Genomic DNA, 18,554 nt, shown 5'->3' on the forward strand with positions numbered 1-18,554 from the left:
TAGCTCTTCATCAAAAGCTCAAGCGTTCTACACTACCTCTGCCTATCAAATCACCAACACCGTTACAAACACAGTGTATGGAGCCTAAATGTTCTCTGTGGCCTACAGCACATCATCACAGTTAAAAATGACCTCAGTGGACAGTCAGCTGGTCAACCTGCCCCCTGAGGAACAAACTCCCCCCTCAATAGCAACAAAAGATGGATGGCCGGCCAGCATCTTCTTTCGTACCTATCATTATGATAATCTCTTCTTCCAAGGCAGCCCACCTGCAGATAGCCAAATATTAATTCTGAAAAACTTTTTACTTACATTGGGCTGCACTCCTCTTCACACCTCTTACCTTCCACCTGCTCGTTCTAATTCTATTCTCTAGAGGAAAACACAAGTCTGTTCTTTGTTCCATAGGGAAATCCTTTAAGCTTTTAAACTCCTCTAAATCTTCTCTTGTTCAGGCTAAAGAGTCTCCTTCTTTAAACCATTCCTTCAATAACATGGCCTCTGAACTCTGAGCATTTCCACTTACCGCCTTGGGGCCCACTCTCATTTGTCCACATCATCCCGAATAGAACTAAACACAGTTTCCAGGTGTGGCCCAACTAGTATAGAACAGGAAACTGACTACCCCTATACAATGCAAATATTAAGAATTTCTGGTTAGTTTTTAGCAGTCTCATGCTAATGACCCTCAGTTGAGTGGCACTGAAATCAAGCTCATTGCCCTTTTTCCAAGTCCTCCTCTCCAGCCACACAGAGTTGGGCTGCGTTACTTGTGCCATTGGTATTTGGAGCTCACACACGATCCTCCGTTTACCCTGGTGCCTCCTTTGTCTCTACACTAGCTCCTCTCCTAGCCTGTGAAGCTTATCCAGAACTTTGACCCTGGCACATACAACATTTGCTACTACAAATGATGGGTATAAATCATCCATAAATCAGCAAGCCCTATGTATTCCTCTAAATCACAGCTTAGGATTGAAGACAGACACTATCCTCCTGACACCAATTAGCATTCACTAGTGACGGCCATAGAAGCAGTACCTCTGAGCCAACTGAAACACCATGCAATCCACATCTTCCTTCTTATTCCTGAGAATATAAGCCCCCCCTTTATGGAGGATGCAAAGATGCTTATTGTCGGATGGACGAGTTCTAAGTTTACTATCATCATAATCATCCTGTCTTTTGATATGACCTCACACAGCTGCCCTTGAGGGGATACTTCGGATGGTCTTTAAAATGTAGGTTATGGGACCACACACAAGTTTCATGGTGCAGACACCACAAAGAGCAGCTAAACTAAGGTACAAGAGGTTGTGCGGGACTGCCACATGGGAAAGAGATTATCTTTTGTAACAGGACATTATAGATAGAGAGAAGCTACAGTGCTTTCCAATATGAGCCCCAAATTGAAAAGTCTAAAGTCATGGAACTCTATGCCTCATGTCCCAGAGCGAGAAGAAGCAGTGGGCTAGATTTATTTAATAATTAATAATTCCCTTAAGTATCATAGTGATCACTTAACAAGTACTACCATATGCTGTGTGTGTACATAGGATATTTCAGTTATTGCCTGATGCTCACGGTTCGTAATTATGCCTTTTGAAAATTTAAATTCTATTTCTCTCTCCCTTGGTTTTTCCCATTCTCTAGAAGACAATGAAGACTTCCAATAGCACTTCAGCAAAACTATATATGAGTTTTCTCAGGGCCCTGGTAATTCATTCAGCCGACTAACCACCCCTTTGATGAATATTTCTCAAGATTTTCCTGAGAATTAGACACTGGGCTGGGCATTAGAGACTCTGGCTGACTTCAAGCAGCTACATTTCTTACACTGGTCTCTTTTTAGCTGCAGGCTTCAATTTCCATGGGGCTTGTTCTATCCTCTCTCCCCTTTGTTGGCTGTGAGACCTCAGGTAGGTTATGAAAAATACTGATTTAATGCCCTTCACCTAATGAGGACGGATGTAAGGTGCACATGGGGCTAGCATAGCTCCAGGCACATAGGATATGTAATAAACATTAGGGATTTTTTCTTTCTTTCATTCCTTCCTATGCAGCCTGCCAATCTGTCTCTCTTCAGAGAAGATAGGAGTTCAAGAGGAATCAAACCATTCTCCTCTCTCCCAGGACATCTCTGAACTTTAGGTCATTTGCCACCATGAGGGAATTAAGCCGGCATGCTCTGCGTGTCACATTTTTAAAAGGAGAAAAAAGAAGAAGAAAGACTTTGGTTGTGGCTATATTTCAAGTCGTGTTCCTTTCCTGACACTATTCTTTTTATAAAATCCCAAGGAAGCAAACTCAGAGCACTGACATCGAACCTCAGCGAGGTGGCACAACGTGGTGCGAGATGAAGCTGGTTCAGGGGCAGGCTCTGACCAACAGTCAACAGCTCTTTCTGCCACCCCCGGCCAATCCTTTTGTTCCTCTTATTTCATAGGACTTGCCATCAGCTTTGGTCTGAGTATTTGCGTCCACCTCCCCGCAACACACACACTCAAATTCATATGTTGAAATCTCAACCCCCAGAGGCCAAGGTATTAAGAGGTGATGAGGTCATGGGGGTGGAGCCTTCATGAATGAGATTAGTGCTCTTATAAAAGAGGCCCCCAGAGAGCTCCACTGCCCCCTCCACCACGTGAGGACACAGCGAGAAGGCGCCAGCTTTGAACCAGGAAGTGAGTGCTCACTGGAATGTCGCCAGCATGGAAGTGAGCTCTCACTGGAATGTCACCATGCTGGCGCCTTGATCTCTCACTTCCTGCCTCCAGAGCTGTGAAAAATAAGTTTCTGTGGTTTAAGCCTCCCAGTCTGGTATTTTGTTACAGCAGCCTGAATGGACGAAGACACCATTGTATCCTTTACATCCATGTGGAACTGCTAACTTGTCATTCTCGTGACTCAAATGAGTCACTTGAAGATTTACTTCTTAAAAACACAACCCCTGTGCGGTAAAGGAACCCAACGTATAACCAAAGAGAGCTGCTCAAAGTGCTAAGGAGGGTGTAGCTTGGGGGAGAGAGAAATGCCACGAGCCAACAGTCACTGGGTCAAAAAGCATCTCCCTACATTAGACATTCTTGTGATTTTGTTGCTGCTGCTGCTGATACAGGGACGGGTCATGAAGGTCTACAGTAGTTCACATTGTATTCAGTGAATATTTATTGCGGACCCACTGCGGGCCGGGCAGGGTGCCAGGGGGCCGGATTGAGTAGCGGCTCTCTCACAAGGACAAGGTATAATTTGCACTATGTTCTGTCTGTCGGTCTGGAAGTTATTAGCTTACTGTATGTCACTTCCTCATCCACTCACCCACCCACACCCAAAAGATTTGTTTTTTACAGCTAAGAACAAGTCCTTCAAACAAATCACTTCCTCAAACAATCACCTAATCTCTCCTTCCTCATAGCAGGGCTACTGAGTTACTTACACTTCCCCGCTTTCCACTTGTTCCTCAAATAACTGAAGTTGGCGCACATCACTCCACTGAAACTGCATTTCTAATTGCGAAATCTGAAGGTTCTTCTCCAGTGCCCACCTTGTGAGGCCTCTCTGGGTCTCCTTCTTCAAACGCCCTCCTTCTAAAGTCTAACAGGCACACCTCCCATTTCCCTCCTCCCTTCCCATCTCAGCCTCCTCTGGTGAGCGGCTTCCAGAGCAGTCCTGAAACGCCCACATCCCCAGGGGTCCAGCCTCAGCAGGGGTTCCGCTCACTCTATACCCCCTTACAGACAATTCCTACATCCATGTGGCCAGCCCCCTCTGGCATCTCCGTTGGACTCCAGACCACAACTTTTAATAACCATTTTTAAACTGAACACCTGGACAGAAACTTTGCACTCTACGGTTACTCCTCTTAAATGCGTGAGCCACTATGTCCTCAGCAAAAATCTTCGTGCCTTAGGACCCAACAGGGAATAAACCAGATGAAGATCACTGCCCTTAGAGGGCAGAGTGAAACACACACACACACACACACACACACACACACACACAAAACCCCATAAGTGTAATAAATTATTTAGTATCTTAGAGGATACTAAGTGCTATGGGAAACAAAGCAGAGCAGAGTATGGGAAGGGGAGGATCAGAAGTGCGGGGTTGAGGCAAGTTTCCATTTTAAAAAGATCAGAGTAGGCTTCATTAAGAAGAGAACATTCCCCAAAGAATTCCAGGTAGTGAAGGAGTGAGCCCCGCAATATGTCAGGAAGAGTGTTTGAGGCAGAGCCCCAAGGCAGGAGTGCATGGGTGCGCACTGGCCAAAAGACAAGGTACAAGGGGCAGGGGACAGAAGGAGGGGATCCCAGAGGGACAGAGACAACTGGATAGGGGGATGGAAGAGATTGGCTAGTGCTTTATGGGTCATGGTAAGGACTGTGGCTGTTATTCTAAGTAAAAGTGAGAAGCACTGCAAGGGTTTGGCGAAAAAGCAACCTGATGTGACTCGATGATGCCAGGACTGCTCAGGCTGCCATGTAGGGACAGGGAGGGGGGTCAAGGGTAAAAGCAGACAGACCATCAGGAGATCCCTGGAGAGACCCCAGTGCCAGATGCCCATAGCGGGAAGTTGCGGTGGCGGTAGTGAGAAGGAATATATTCCAGGTGTGCTCTGAAACTCAAGTCTGATGGATTGGATGTGGGTGAGAGAAAGGTCAAGGGTGAGGCCAAGGTTTGGGATTGAAGCAGTCGGAAGGATGGTGCTGCTCTGAGGAGAAAAGGGGAGAAGAGGGAAGAGCAGAAGTTTGGGGTATCCTGAGTTTGCAATTAGACCATCAAGTGAGGGTAAATAGGCATCCCAAGCAGAGTCAGAGGTCAGGGGAAAGGTCCAGGCTGGATGTATGAATTTGGGAGCGATGGGCACTGAGGGCCCTTTGGAGGTTCTGGAGCAGTTGGTTGAGTTGTTCTAGGGTGTTTGCTCCGAAGCAAGAGTGCCTGGGTTTAAACCTGACTTCAGCACTTTTCAGCTGTGTGATCTTCAACAAGCTACTGCCCTGCTCTGAGCGCGTCTCCTCACCTGTAAAATGGAGAAAATGAACGTATCTACCTCTTCAGGGGTTTTATGGATGAAAAACGAGGCAATTCATGTTAACTAACCGCCCCCCCCCCCGACACACACACACACTAATCAGCAGGCAAGATACGTTAGCAGTTGTAACCCTCTCCCTCACTCTTTCCAGCTCTCACTCTCTCCCTAAGCCAAGGATCTTTGGCTTTTCCTTCTTTTTTACCGCATATTCAATCCATTCACCTCCCCAAGTGCTCCTGGATTACTTGCTCGTCCTGGTACCTCCCTGCCCCTAGAACAAGCCCTTAAATGGTACTGAATCAAACTAATTAGGAAACAAAGTTCTATTTCTATTCTCAAAACACTTCTTAAATCTGTCTCCATCTCTCTCTTCCCATTATTTCTCATCTGAGCTCTCAATAAATTTTACTATACCTCAATTACAGCTCAAATCAAATTAAAATATAGTTTTAGTTTGCTTCTGTGTCTCTCTTCCCTTAAAACTGTAAGCATTTCAACCACTAAGTCATAATTAGCTCCATATCCCTGGTTCCTTCTGTCCAGTGCACACCCCATGGTAACTATCCAATAAACATCAGTTGATCAAATGAAAAAATAATTTTATTGGCTACTATTACCTGTTAAACCCTGAAATTAAAATACAATCATCACTACTTCCCCTTAAACTACAGTCCCTGCCCATAAGGAGTTTTGAGAGACAAACTTGGGATACCTGAGGCAGAAAATAAAACAGCTGAATAAATGCAATGAGACCACTATAATAAGAGGGCAAGCTGTCTAATATGGACTTTATTGACATAAGGAACTCCAAGAAAAAGACACCACCTTGGCTAGATTAGAAATGAAGACAGAGACTATTATTGGAATGGCTGGCTTTAGCCAGAACCCTTCAAAAAGGAAAGATGGGCACAGGGTTTTTAAATAGAAGGCGGGGAAGTGAGGCCAGCCACTGGGGGCTTCATCAGTGGTCAGAGAGATAACAGAAGAGCAAAGGGGCAGTGAGGGAGAGCACCCACCTCAAGATGGAGGCCAAAGGAGCTGCTGGAAGAAAAGATGGCCGATAGGCAGTCAAAAGGGGGAGTGGGGTGGAAGCCCTCCACCTTGACAGCAGTATGCACATGACGTAGAGCCAAAAAGTACAATCTGTTCAAGGAAAACAGAGCTTGAGTTGGAGAAAGCCCTCAAATTCCTCACCTCTCTTGGGGGATTTTTGTTTCTCCAACACATCAGCTCTCTATACTAGAAGAGGCAATCTCCTGTTTGGCAGACAGAGATGGGGGCTCAGATGGTCTCCTTAGCCAAGTTAATACACACAGGTATCCCCTGGTCTCAAGCTCCAGGTTGATTCAAAGATGCACAGCTCATGCTCCCTTCCTCTCACTTCATCTTCCAGCTGTCATCGCTCATGAGCCATCAGATTCCTGGCCCTCAACATTCTTGCCCCAGAGCCCAGCAGTGTGCAGACACACACTCCCAACAACCCCGGCAGGGATGGAGCCTCCCGGAGGGTCATGAAGGACCGGAAATCTGCTGCCACCACCAAGATATGACTAGAGGAAGGTCATCTCCACATCCATAAAGGTTGGGGATGACTTCAAACATGAATGTAGGGATCAGCCATCCCTTTGATGCACTCTGAATGTAGCTTTGTGCTCTACCACCGGTGAGGGTAACCAACCCCTAACTACCTCCTCGTGGAGAGAAGCAAACCTTCTGATCATTCCAAAGAGACCAAATGGTGTAGGCATAGTCAGCTCTAATTTGTGAGTCACACAGACTTCGGTCTGAAGTCCCAGCCCATTGCTTACCAACTGTCACCCAGGGCAACTCAGCTGACTTCTCTGAGTCTCATTTATTCTCCTGTAAAACAGGGGCGGAGTTACCCGTATCACAGGACTGCTGCAAGGATTAAATGAAAAAAGACATATAAAGCACCAACACAGGACCAGTGGTCAAAGTGGCAGCTATGATCATGGCTCTTAGGAAGGAAAGTATCCAAGGCAATTATTCGGTAGGTTTCCATCAGGTTTTAGCAGAGTTTTAGAAATGCTCTTGGTCTCTAGGAAAGCCGTTGCTGAGTTGTGACATCGAGGCCGAGGTGGAAAACAGGATAGAGGTCAAGCTTTTCTCCAGGCTCTGATGGGACAATATTCCCTATGTTCTATAATTTAGATGCCCACAAGATGGGCCTTAAGAACTTAAAAACAAAGGCAAGATCCAGACCTTTGGAGAAGAGATAGACCTCAGTTCACCATTAATCCCTAAGAAAATGAAAGTATTCTGTGCCCTCGCGGCAGGGGACTGAGAGTTTGGAGACGCAGAAGCTACACAGAAAATTGCAGGACAGGTTTCCCGGGACACAAAGCAGGGAGTGATGGCCCCGAGATACTCTGGCCTCTGCCATCCCTGCCTTCCTGCTTTCCCTCCTGGAGTTGGGATCCTTCCTGAACTTTCAATAGCTGCACCACCTCACCTCCCCCGGAATAGCCACACGCCAAAGCCAGGAGCAACTCCTCGGTGCGTGCCTGCACAGGGCAGACGCCGACCGGGCACCGGGTCCTCAAAGAGCTGACTTCTCGACCAGCATGCTTGACGCACACTGTCACTGATTGCTTGATCATGAACAACAGGGACCTCTGAAGGCAGCTCATTCCATTTGCAGATAGTTCTGAGTTTAGAGTTTTAGAATGCAGGCTCACTGACCCAGGATCTACTTCTCTTAACTTCTATCTCTAAGATTTAATTATAGGACTAATGAGCTTTTAAAAGATGAAAAGCTCTTCACAGTACTATATCCTTTCCAGCAATTCATGTCATAATACAGCCAATATTTATTGAGGGCCAGCCAGGTGCCACTCCTTACAGGCAGGAAAGTACAATACTATGTTTCCTAAACTTGCCAGATCCTAACGTCATCCTGGGCACCTGTTACAGCCTCTGCTTCCCAGCAGCGCCCCCCCGCCCCACCCCCACCCCCACGCCAACAAAGCGGGCTGAATCAAAATCTGATACAGAGCCTGGGAACTGTTCCTTGAACAAGAGCCCCAGGTGATTCTTATGATCACACAGATCGGAGACTGGTGATGGAGTGGATCAGGTGTAGGACACCTGGGTCCACTATCTGATTCTATCGTTTACTCACTATGGGACCTTGGGCAGCTTGTGGAGCCTCTCTGAACCTCAGTTAAGGATCTGTGATTTTGCAATGAGAACAGCATATACCTACCTGCAGGATATGCAGAGGAATAAATTAGATGTCTTAGCACACAGCCTCCCCATAGTGGCGTCATCACTCGTCCTAATGACCCTATAAAACTGCAACCCTAATGGACCCAGAGGGTATCATGCTAAGTGAAATCAGTCGGAGAAAGACAAGTACCATGTGATTTCACTCATGTGTGGAATTTAAGAAACAGAACAAACGAACAAATCTAAAAGAGAAAAACCAAGAAACAGAGTCTTAACTATGGGGAACAAACTGATGGTTATCAGGGCGGAGGTGGGTGGGGGCAATGGGGGAAATAGGTGATGGGGGTTAAGAGTACACTGATCGTGTTGAGCACTGAGTCATGCAGAGAACTGTTGAATCGCTATATTGTAAACCTGAAACTAATAACACGGTATGTTAACAATACTGGAAGTAAAATTTTTTTAAAGTTTAAAAATTAAACAAATAAAAAACAGCAACCCTAGTATTTTTGCTCATTGCTACACAATTCACAGTTAAAAGTGTCTGAGACCAGGATTTAAACTCAGATCTTATCATGGGTAAAGCCTAAGTGCCTACCCCCAGGAGTAGGGGAAGGAGGTTAATTAAATAGGCAGGAGGTTTAGGGTCACAGAATGGCCTATATATCCAGATCTGGCTCCCAATTCTTGCCTGGACCTGGCTCATACTCCATCCTCTGGAGCAGCCATCAGGCAGGAGCTCTGGCCAGCAAGATGCCCCCAGCATCACAGTAAGGAAACGAAGTTGGCCTTGTACGTCCTCCTGCCTCTGCTTCTGTTCCTCTCCTCAGTACCACCCCGTTCCTCTTCCCTTGGGGACGATCCAGTATCCCCACTCTTGCTCCAGGTCTGCACCCAGCCCAGCCCTAAGGAGCTCCCCTCTTGGGAGGCAGGCTGGGTATAGAGCTGGAGAGGCTGGCCTGGGGAACAGGGCAGGCTTTGCTTCACTCCACAACTTCCAAGCTTTGCGATGTCTCTTCACCCCTGGGAGACCTCCTCTCTGCTGCAGGGCTCATCTACCATAGCGCTCTCAGTACCTGGTTCACCTGTCAACTCATCAACAGCACCACAGCCTTGGCCCATCATCTCTCACTGAAGTCCTGCAACCTTGTACTGCAAGTGGAACCACGTGTGACTCACATATTAGCACGCAGTTCATTAATGAGCCCCCATTCATTTGGTCACACAAATATGCACCAAGTACAGGTGCTAAGCCCCTGCTCCTGGGGCCTTAGAGGAAGAGAAAGACCCATAAAATGATGGGTGTAAAGCCATGTAAGGCGTTCAGAACTAAAGGTTGCGGTGGTACCAACTCCACTAGAGGAAGTCAGGAAAGGTAATGTTCCTCCTGGGTTCTGAAGGATGAATAGAAGTTTAACAGGCAGTAAAAGGCATACCCAACAGAGATAATGGTAGACCGAAGGCTTAGCCATGAAAGAGGACCCGTTGTAGTCAAGGAATGGTGAGAAGCTATGAGGGGTGAGGGTATGAGGGCTGCAGTGATGGGAAATGGGATTCAACAGGGTTATCTGCTCCAGATGTAAGTGTGTTTAGCCCCAATTCATCCTACAAGAAACTGGGACTGGTGGAGGCTTTTTTTTTTTTTTAAGATTTTTATTTACTTATTTGACAGAGAGAGAGATAGCCAGTGAGAGAGGAACACAGGCAGGGGGAGTGGGAGAGGAAGAAGCAGGCTCCCAGCAGAGCAGGGAGCCCGATGCGGGGCTCGATCCCAGGACCCTGGGATCACGCCCTGAGCCAAAGGCAGACGCTTAATGACTGAGTCACCCAGGCGCCCCTGGTGGAGGCTTTCTAAGCAAGCAAGGGATATTACGATTTTCTCTAAACTCAGTGTTGAGCTCCTGGCACTAAAATGGGCTTTGATGGGGTGTGAAGAGGAGCCATTTCAGTTGAGAGAGGAGAAGGTGCCAGGGACCATCTTTCTTCACCCCTGGTCTGACCTTCGGTCCCACCAACCACTGACCTGGCGGGTCCTAAACTCTAGTCAAGGCCTGCGGGAACACCAAGCTCCAGAAATTGGATTTCCATGTTTACAGGGAGATGGAAAGAGAGGAAGGTAAGAGACACAGTTGGGACCGGCCGTAGGTGAGCCTGCAGCTGGGCCCGGGAGATGTCCTTTTGTGTCTGGTGGCTCACAGCATCCTGAAAGGAGCCTGACAGACCTGGGTTCAGATCCCCCCTTTACCCCTCAGTGCCTGCGTGACCTCAGGTCATGCACTTGATCTCTCTGAGGCTGTTTTCTCATCCATTCAATGGAGATGAGCCCCACCTCAGAGACTGGTTCTGAGCGTTTGTTTCGAGTGGCCAGGTCGTGTTCTCTGTGAGGAACGAGGGACCTCTAGGTACTACTGAACTGGTGCACAGCCTCACTCTTATCTTGTGGAGGAGGGAGACGTCAGATGAAAAGACTTCAAATAGAATGGGCCCCACGGAGCACAGGATGGAATCGGCCCCGCCGACACGCGCTGGGCCGTGGTGAATTCCTAGGGGAGGCCCTAATCAGTCCCTTCCAAGTTGCTTTCTGCCCTCCTTGACTGTTTGCTGTTTCTGTCCGAGCGGATCGCATTTCCCACCCGAGCCAGCGGGCCCCGGAGGGCTGTGGGCCGTGCAGCCGGGCGGCTCAGAGGGCTCACATGACAAGCTGGCAGGGCGCAGCTGTTCCTGGCAAGGACATGAATAATATAGGCCTTTTTCCGCAAACTCTGGCAAACATTCTGAAGTGACAAGTGAAAACACTGGGTCCAAATTCTCACCGGGGCTGAGGGCTGAAGAGGCCAAAATAACTTGCCTTTATCAGGGCTAAATCATGGAAGTAAATCAGAGCTCTGCTGGGGGGTGGGAGCCGAAGGAAACCACTGGTGATAAATGCCAAGAAATGTAGTTGCAGAACAAACCGCCTATACTGCCTGAACGCTGTGTCAGTGGAATGTTCCAGAATCCCAAGGGCACAGAGAAAGGAGCCCAGGGGACTTCCAGGCTGGGGAGTGAATGGGGCCATGGATTTCATCTCCACAACAGCCAGAAATCACTGCAACCACCACAGGCAGCCCAGGGACACCTGTGACAGAAGACCTTTTAAAGAGCCGGCCCACCACCCCTTGAGAGCAGGGGGATGAGGCACCCAAACCAGGGCCTGGTAGCAAGGCTTGGTCAGTCTGAACGACTGAAGAAAGACACGGTATGAAGAAAGAACACAGGCTTTGGACACAGGAGCACCTGTCAGTAACTGAGAATTTAAGCAAGTTCTTGTTCTCTCTGAGCCTCAGTCTCCACGTCAAGTAAATGGGATGATGACACATACTTGGAAAGGTTCTTAAAGAATTAAACTAATGAATGTAAAAGCCCCTAAAATAGTGCTTGGTAGGTAGCAGGCGCTCAATAAATGGACTTCTCAGACTACAGTCTTCAAATATCTTGAGACCTTCAGTATCAACTATTTCTAATTCTTATGGGGGGTGGAGACTGGGGGCAATAAAAAGAGAATGTAAAACTGAAGATGATGAACCAAAGGAAAGTAAAGACAGACCACTGAGGTCACACCTGCCTGTGTGGTCTTGGAAAGTCACGTATTTCTGTGGGTCTCGGAGCTTTCTGTGGTAAGATGGGGGCTGGAGTTGACTGGTGCTCTTCAAACTGTGCTCCAGGAATCCTAGAGAGTCCATGGAGATCCTGAGGAGCTGTCTTGGGGGTGGGGAGGAGAGTGACACGTAGGCCCTCACACAGCTTCAGGAAGCTTCCCACAGAAGGCTTCCTTCTGAAGAAACAGTTCCACACTCCATCCTGAGTCCGCTGAAAGTCAATGCTTTGTCCAAGATCACCAGTGTCCTCCCAAAGACAAGTTCTCTCCAGGAACCTAGTCCAGGACTAGGGTAAGGCAAGGCAGGCCCACACCCTCAGGGTCACGTGAGTACAGGGTTGGGATCCGAGTGTGCCTCCTTAAATTCGGTGCCTGAGGCACCTGGCTTGCCTGGCCACTACCAGCCCTGAGTCCCCAGCCCTTCTTCAGTGCCCATCTTTGGTGTTTGGCACTTCCCTCTCTGGAAATCTCTCACCATTACCTTCTATGGCACTGCCTTCTGGGGGTAGACATGTCTGCTTTCTGGCTCCTCTCCTTCCTTCTGGGCAAGAAGAATGGGATAGAGAAGTGGAGGGGAGAAAAGCATGGCAGGCAAGGAGAAGACCACGTGCGGAGGGGCTGTCGGGCCTGGCCGTGAACAAGCTGAGTGTGAGGGGTTAGTTGAAGAGCAAGAGGCAGGTGGGCAAAGTAGGTCTGGACCCCAAGGGAAGCAGTTGGAACAGGGAGATGTTCTCTCCCCTGACAGAGTCTCCTCTCCCATCCACTTCTTCCTTCCTCACCCCACTGGCCCAGCCAAAGTCAGCCTGATATTAGGGCCCTCACAGTAGCCTCCTTAGCCGTAGCTGCCTCCCATCTCTCTCTCCATGCCAGACTGTGCCCCAAGTCCAGCTCTGAACAGTTATGCTCAGTTATGGCATCTTCCATGTTCCCTCCACTAAGCCCAAACTCCTCACCCCCACTTCACCCCCAAGCCTCCAAGCAACAGTCCACCAAATGCTAATGCGCCCCTAAGCTATAGGGGACCTACCGCACTACTACTCCCTGAATTCGCCTCAGTTCCCTGCCCTGACTTGGCTCCCGGTCCTTTTTTCCTCCAGGCACCCTCACCGCTCACCCCAGTTCCACCAGTGGAATCGTTGCCCTGTAAACAGCACAGCCACTCTCCTCTCTTCGCGGGTCCTGCGTTCAGGCTAGCCAACGCCTGGAGCTGTTTGCAGATGTTGGAGAGTGCACTTCCTCTCTCTGCTCAGCCAGTATTTTCAATATGTCAATATTGCAAAAGCGAGGCCCTTGCCTCGTCCTCAGTGACGAGCCACAGGGTGGAAAGCAAACACCTGGCCTGCTGAGACCCATGCCTGCAGACAGGCTACACTGAACAGTGCGAATTCAGTAGGAAGCTTGTCGACCCCAGGAAAACTGCCCTCTCCACCATTTCTCGCTTCCCCTTTGCACCTAGCCCCGCCGTGGGCTCCAGCAGGCACTCCGTAAATACTAATTGAATTAATGAATGAGATCCTCCCACTGGGAGCACAGAACTAATTCCAGAAAAAGTCATTATGGGACGATTTCCATACAAAAATAATCTTCTTGCCTTTTCCATGTGAAGACGAACGACCCCTCCAATGATAAAAAATGTTCTAAAGCTGGATTGTCATGATGGTGGCACAACTCGGTACATTTACTAGAAGTCCTTAAATTTACACTTAATTTCATGAAATATAAATTGTACTCAGTAAAGTTGTTTTAAAAAACGCTATGTGAGTTCACGGTGGCGTGCCACATTCGGCTGAGTAATAAACTGAGTCATGAGCACATTCAACAACAAACACGTAACCCAGCCTGCAAGGTGTGGCTCTGACTTCAGGGTGAGCCCCCGTGGGTCGGCAGCAGCTGTCAGCGGTTGGGTCTGGGGAACCTCCCAGAGCAGTGTGGCTTGCTGGGGTGGGGAGAACACCAGGGTGGCCAGGCTTTGGGTGGTGTCAAATGAAATGATCCTACAGAACATTCCACAGGGGCCTCTTCAGTGGGTCAAGGGTAGAGAATCCGACCCAGATCAGAACTGCTCCCCTGAGGAAGAGTCCTCCGGCCTCGACTGCGGCTCACTCACACGGTACCCGTGAACTTCTTCCTCAGGAATTCCACAGTTCGTGATGTCACACTCAGCTGGGCTATTATTTAACTAATATTTGTCTCTCTCTGTACACCATAGGCTATGTGAGGTCAAGGATCCAGCTCTTAGGCTCCCAGGGCCTATTACAGAAGCAAGCCCATGGTAGGGGGTCATTAAAGGGTTGACTGAGGGCACCTGGGTGGCTTAGTCAGTTAAGCAACTGCCTTTGCCTCAGGTCATGATGTCAGGGTCCTGGGATCCAGCCCCACCATCGGGCTCCCTTGCTCTGCCGGGAGCCTGCTTCTCCCTCTCCCTCTGCCTGCTGCTTCCCCTGCTCGTGCTCTTTCTCTCTGTCAAATACATAAATAAAATCTAAAAAAATAAAATATTAAAAAAAATAAAAAGTTGACTGAACGCTGAATGAGTGAATGGACACTCTTCACTGACTAAATTAGGACAAGGGACACACATCCGTTTTCTTTCAGGGCAGCACTGCCATGCAGCTGGATAGTTAAGACTGGAAAGGGCTCCATGGAGAGGAGAAGAAGGAACCAACATTCTCCAGGGCAATCACGACACTGTCCCCACTTAGCTTCATCACAATCTAGACATTAGATACGGTTATTCTCCTGTTTATAGATGGAAATGGAGTTTTTGCAACCAGCACCGGGGTCAGAAAAGCCAAGCTCTTTCCCAGTCATCTCTGGGGTGGCGAGTCCCTTCTGTCCAAGCTCAAGGTTATCACGGCACAGGCAGGTAGCTGAGAGTGTGAGGGCCAGTGAGGTGGGTGATTTGCCCCAGGTCAGGGCCTTGCCGTCATCCTCCTCCAGCCTCTGCCCACAGTATGCGTGAGCCAGTCCTGGGTGCACAGCAGGCTCACGGAACAGAATCATGTCTTCACAAGACCGTGGCACAGAGCCTGGGCCTCACTCATACCTGGACAGCAGCCCATGCCCAGTGCAGGCCTCCAAGGAACTCCCCTTTTCCCCTGGGAAAGCACTTCCCAGCTCTTCCATTTCCCACCTCATGAAGTGCTGACACCCCAGAGAACACCACGGCATGTCCTCCTGCCCCCCCCCCATTTTCAAGAGAGCCTGAGGCCGCAGTTTCAGACAGCAAGGTGCGCACGGCACAAGATGCTACCTGCCCTCGCACAGAGATAGGAAGCACAATGACCATGAGGATGGATGTGGGTGTCAAACCATCTGGGTTCAAGTCCCAACTTACTCACCACGTACTGGCTAGGAGACATTCCAGGCCCTAGTTTCCCCATTTGCCAAGTTGGGTCTTAAGAGTACTTAAACTTTAGGGTTGTTGTGGGCATTAAATGAGTTCATACATAGAAAGCCCTCGGTCCCCGGCACAGAAGAAATGCTACAGAATTTTTAGCTACCATGATGATTTTTCCCAGCACATTATGGCTCTGTCTATAAAGGAAGGAACAGAAGATGCTGAGCATAGGGAAGGCCTGAGGCCATGGCAGATTCCCTTGGCATTTCAGGCCTCCAAACACTGAGAAAATAGCCATCCTGGCCTAACTCCAGAGGCTTCTTTATCTCAGCTGACACTAAGTACAGATGCTGGCATACTGGCACCAGGGAGGGACAGGGTGGAGAGAGAGAATTTACCCCACAGCACAGTAAAAACAAACAAACAAACAAAAAAAAAACCACTCACAGGTTATTTGCTCATCTGTGGTAAAGGGAAAAAAAAAAAAACTTCCCTGGAAAAATACGCAGGTCTAGAAAATATCACTTTCCTGGAGCCACCCAGAACAATGAAGAAGGATCTCCTAGAACTGGCTAACTGGGTCAAAGGACAAAGAAGTCAGACTTCAGGGTAGCTGCAGAAATGCGGGGGGTGGGGAGGTGGGGGGTGGTTATCATCACAAGGTCCTCTTGCTTCTCACACTTAAAAGGCTGGGGTCTAGATTCATGCAGCCAGACCCGAAGGAGCACAAACGGTAAGTCACACAACCAGCCATCAGAGAAATGCAAATTAAGACCATAATGAGACACCACCGCCTACCTATCAGGACAGCTAACACGAAAATATGACCCCACCAAATGCTGGCAAGTAGATGGACAAAGTGGATCTCTCCCACTCCCACTTCCAGTGGGAGTATTCAATGGTACAGCTACTCTAAAAAACAGTTTGGCAGTTTCTTAAAAAGTTAAAACTACACTTGCCATACAACTCAGCAATTGCACGGCTGGGCATTTATCCCGGGAAAACAAAAATTTATGTCCGCACAAAAACCTGTACAAAATTGTTCATAGCGGCTTTATTTGTAATAGTCAAAAACTGGAAACAACCAAAACATCCTTCAAAAAAGGTGAATAGTGAAACTAATGCATCCATACCGTGAAATGCCACTCAACAACAAAAAAGAGCCAACTATTGATACATTCAACTACCTGGATGGACCCGAAGTGTACGATGATGACGGAAAACAAGCCAGTCTCAGAAGGTGCATATGGTAGGTCTCTATTTACAGAACATTCTCAAAATGACAAAATTATAGAGATGCAACACAGAAGGGAGGGGCAGCAGCAGTGTGACAATGAAAGGGTGGCGGGAGGGAGCTCTTTCTGGTGATGGAACAGTCAATCTCTGGATCGCAGTACTGGCTCTGCTAATCCACCCATGTGAGAAAATGACATAGAAATATACATTGTACCAATCTCACATTCCTGGCTTTGATACTGTACTATAATTATGTAAGAAGAAGCCATTGGAACAAACTAGACGAAGGATGCCCTGGACATCTCTGTACTATCTTTGCAAGTCCCAGTGAATCTACAACTGTTTCAAAATAAAACATGAGAAAAATAAAGAAGTGCACAGGCCATCAGCAGGGCAGCTGGGATTCCAGCCTACACCTTTCTCCAAAATCGTAGTCCTCCAATTAGATTACTATAATTTCACAGGCAGCATGGTATTGCAAACTGCCATGCCGCTGCACGTACAGACTTCTACCCAGGCTGCCCTCCCTCCACCTAGCTAACTTTTCATTTCCTTTACAACCCAATTCACATACCTTCACCTCCTAGAAGCTCCCCTGACAACCTGTGCTAAGATTACTGATCTTTCAGGGCACATGGGTGGCATAGTTGGTTGAGTGTCCAAGTCTTGGTTTTGGCTCAGGTCATGATCTCGCAGTTGTGAGATCAAGCCCCGCATCCGGCTCCCCGCACAGAGTCTGCTTGGGATTCTCCCTCCCTCTGTGCCCCCCCTGCATGCTCTCTCATGCTCGCACACTCTCTCTCTCTCTCTCCAATAAATAAATAAATCTTAAAAAAAAAAAGAGTACTGATTTTTCTTTGTACTTCCCTGTACATATACATACTTTCTCAACTGAATTGTGATTATTAGTTTATGTGCCATTATCTCTCACCACATGCAAGCCTCGGAATTGGAAAATATATTTTCAAACTTCTCTGGTTAAGGACTTGTTTGTAGAATAGATAAAGAACCCAACTCAATCCGAAGAAGATAAATCTAATTTTTTAAATGAGCATTTCTTTAAGGAAATGCAAATAAATTCACAAGCGATCACCACAGACCTATTAAAATGCTAAAATTTACAAGGTTGACCATACCAAGGGTTGGCAAGGAGGAGGAGCAACTGGAACTCTCATTGAGTGCTGGGGCCAATGTAAAATGGTACAACCACTCTAGAAAACAATTTGGCGGTTTCTTAAAATGTGAAACATAAACATAACATTTCTTAAAATGTGAAACCCCCACCATAGGACCTGGCCATTGTACTCTTAGGTGTTGAGGAAGGAAAAAGAATTCACTGGTCCCCACAAAAATTTTTTTTCACAAATGCTTACATTGGCTTTCTTTTAATAGCCAAAAATTGGGAACAACCCAAACATCTGTTAATAGATAAATGGATAAGCAGATAGTGGTATGTCCTTACAGTAGGGTGCTATTCAGCAATAAAGTAATAAACTACTTATCCACACAACAGGGATGAATGTCAGATAATTAAGGGGTATTCTTGTTGTGATGAGCACCAGGTCACATATGGAAGTGTTGAATCACTGTATTGTACACCTGAAACTAATATTACACTGCATGTTAACTAACTGAAATTTAAATACAAACTGTTAAAAAAATAAAAATTAAAAAATTAAAAATTATGCTGAGAGTAAGAAAAGCGTGTGCTGTATTATGCCATTTACATAAAGTTCTAGAAAATGCAAGCTAGTCTCTAGTGATAGAAAGCAGATTAGGGTTTGCCTGGGCATGGGGGACAGGACATGGGACGCAGGATGGGAGGAGGGAAGGATAAAGTGATGGAGGAAACTTTGGGGTGGTAATGGTTATTTCACGAACTTGACTGCAGGGAGGATTTCATGAGTGTGTACACACATCAGAATTCATCAAGCTGTGAGGTTTCAGTATGTTGTCTGTCAATTAGACCTCAATACAGCTTATGAAAAAAAAATAATGGGGACCATTTGCTAGGCATCTGCTTTGTGAGAAGAGCATTATATAAATAATTATTAATCTTCACTCAAGGTAGGGGCTATTCAGCCCATTTTATATATGAGGAAACTGAGTCAGAAAGGCCA

General features: G+C 47.4%; 1 protein-coding gene across 8 annotated transcripts in view; it reads right to left on the reverse strand.

Annotated features, from left to right (window-relative positions):
* ST6GAL1 (ST6 beta-galactoside alpha-2,6-sialyltransferase 1) overlaps nt 1–18,554 on the reverse strand; it is a 119,412-nt gene that overhangs the window by 65,961 nt on the left and 34,897 nt on the right. The gene's annotated exons all lie outside the window — the stretch shown is intronic.

The sequence above is a fragment of the Ursus maritimus genome, unplaced genomic scaffold (genome assembly GCF_017311325.1).
Source record: "Ursus maritimus isolate PB19 unplaced genomic scaffold, ASM1731132v1 scaffold_4, whole genome shotgun sequence".
Taxonomy (NCBI): domain Eukaryota; kingdom Metazoa; phylum Chordata; class Mammalia; order Carnivora; family Ursidae; genus Ursus; species Ursus maritimus.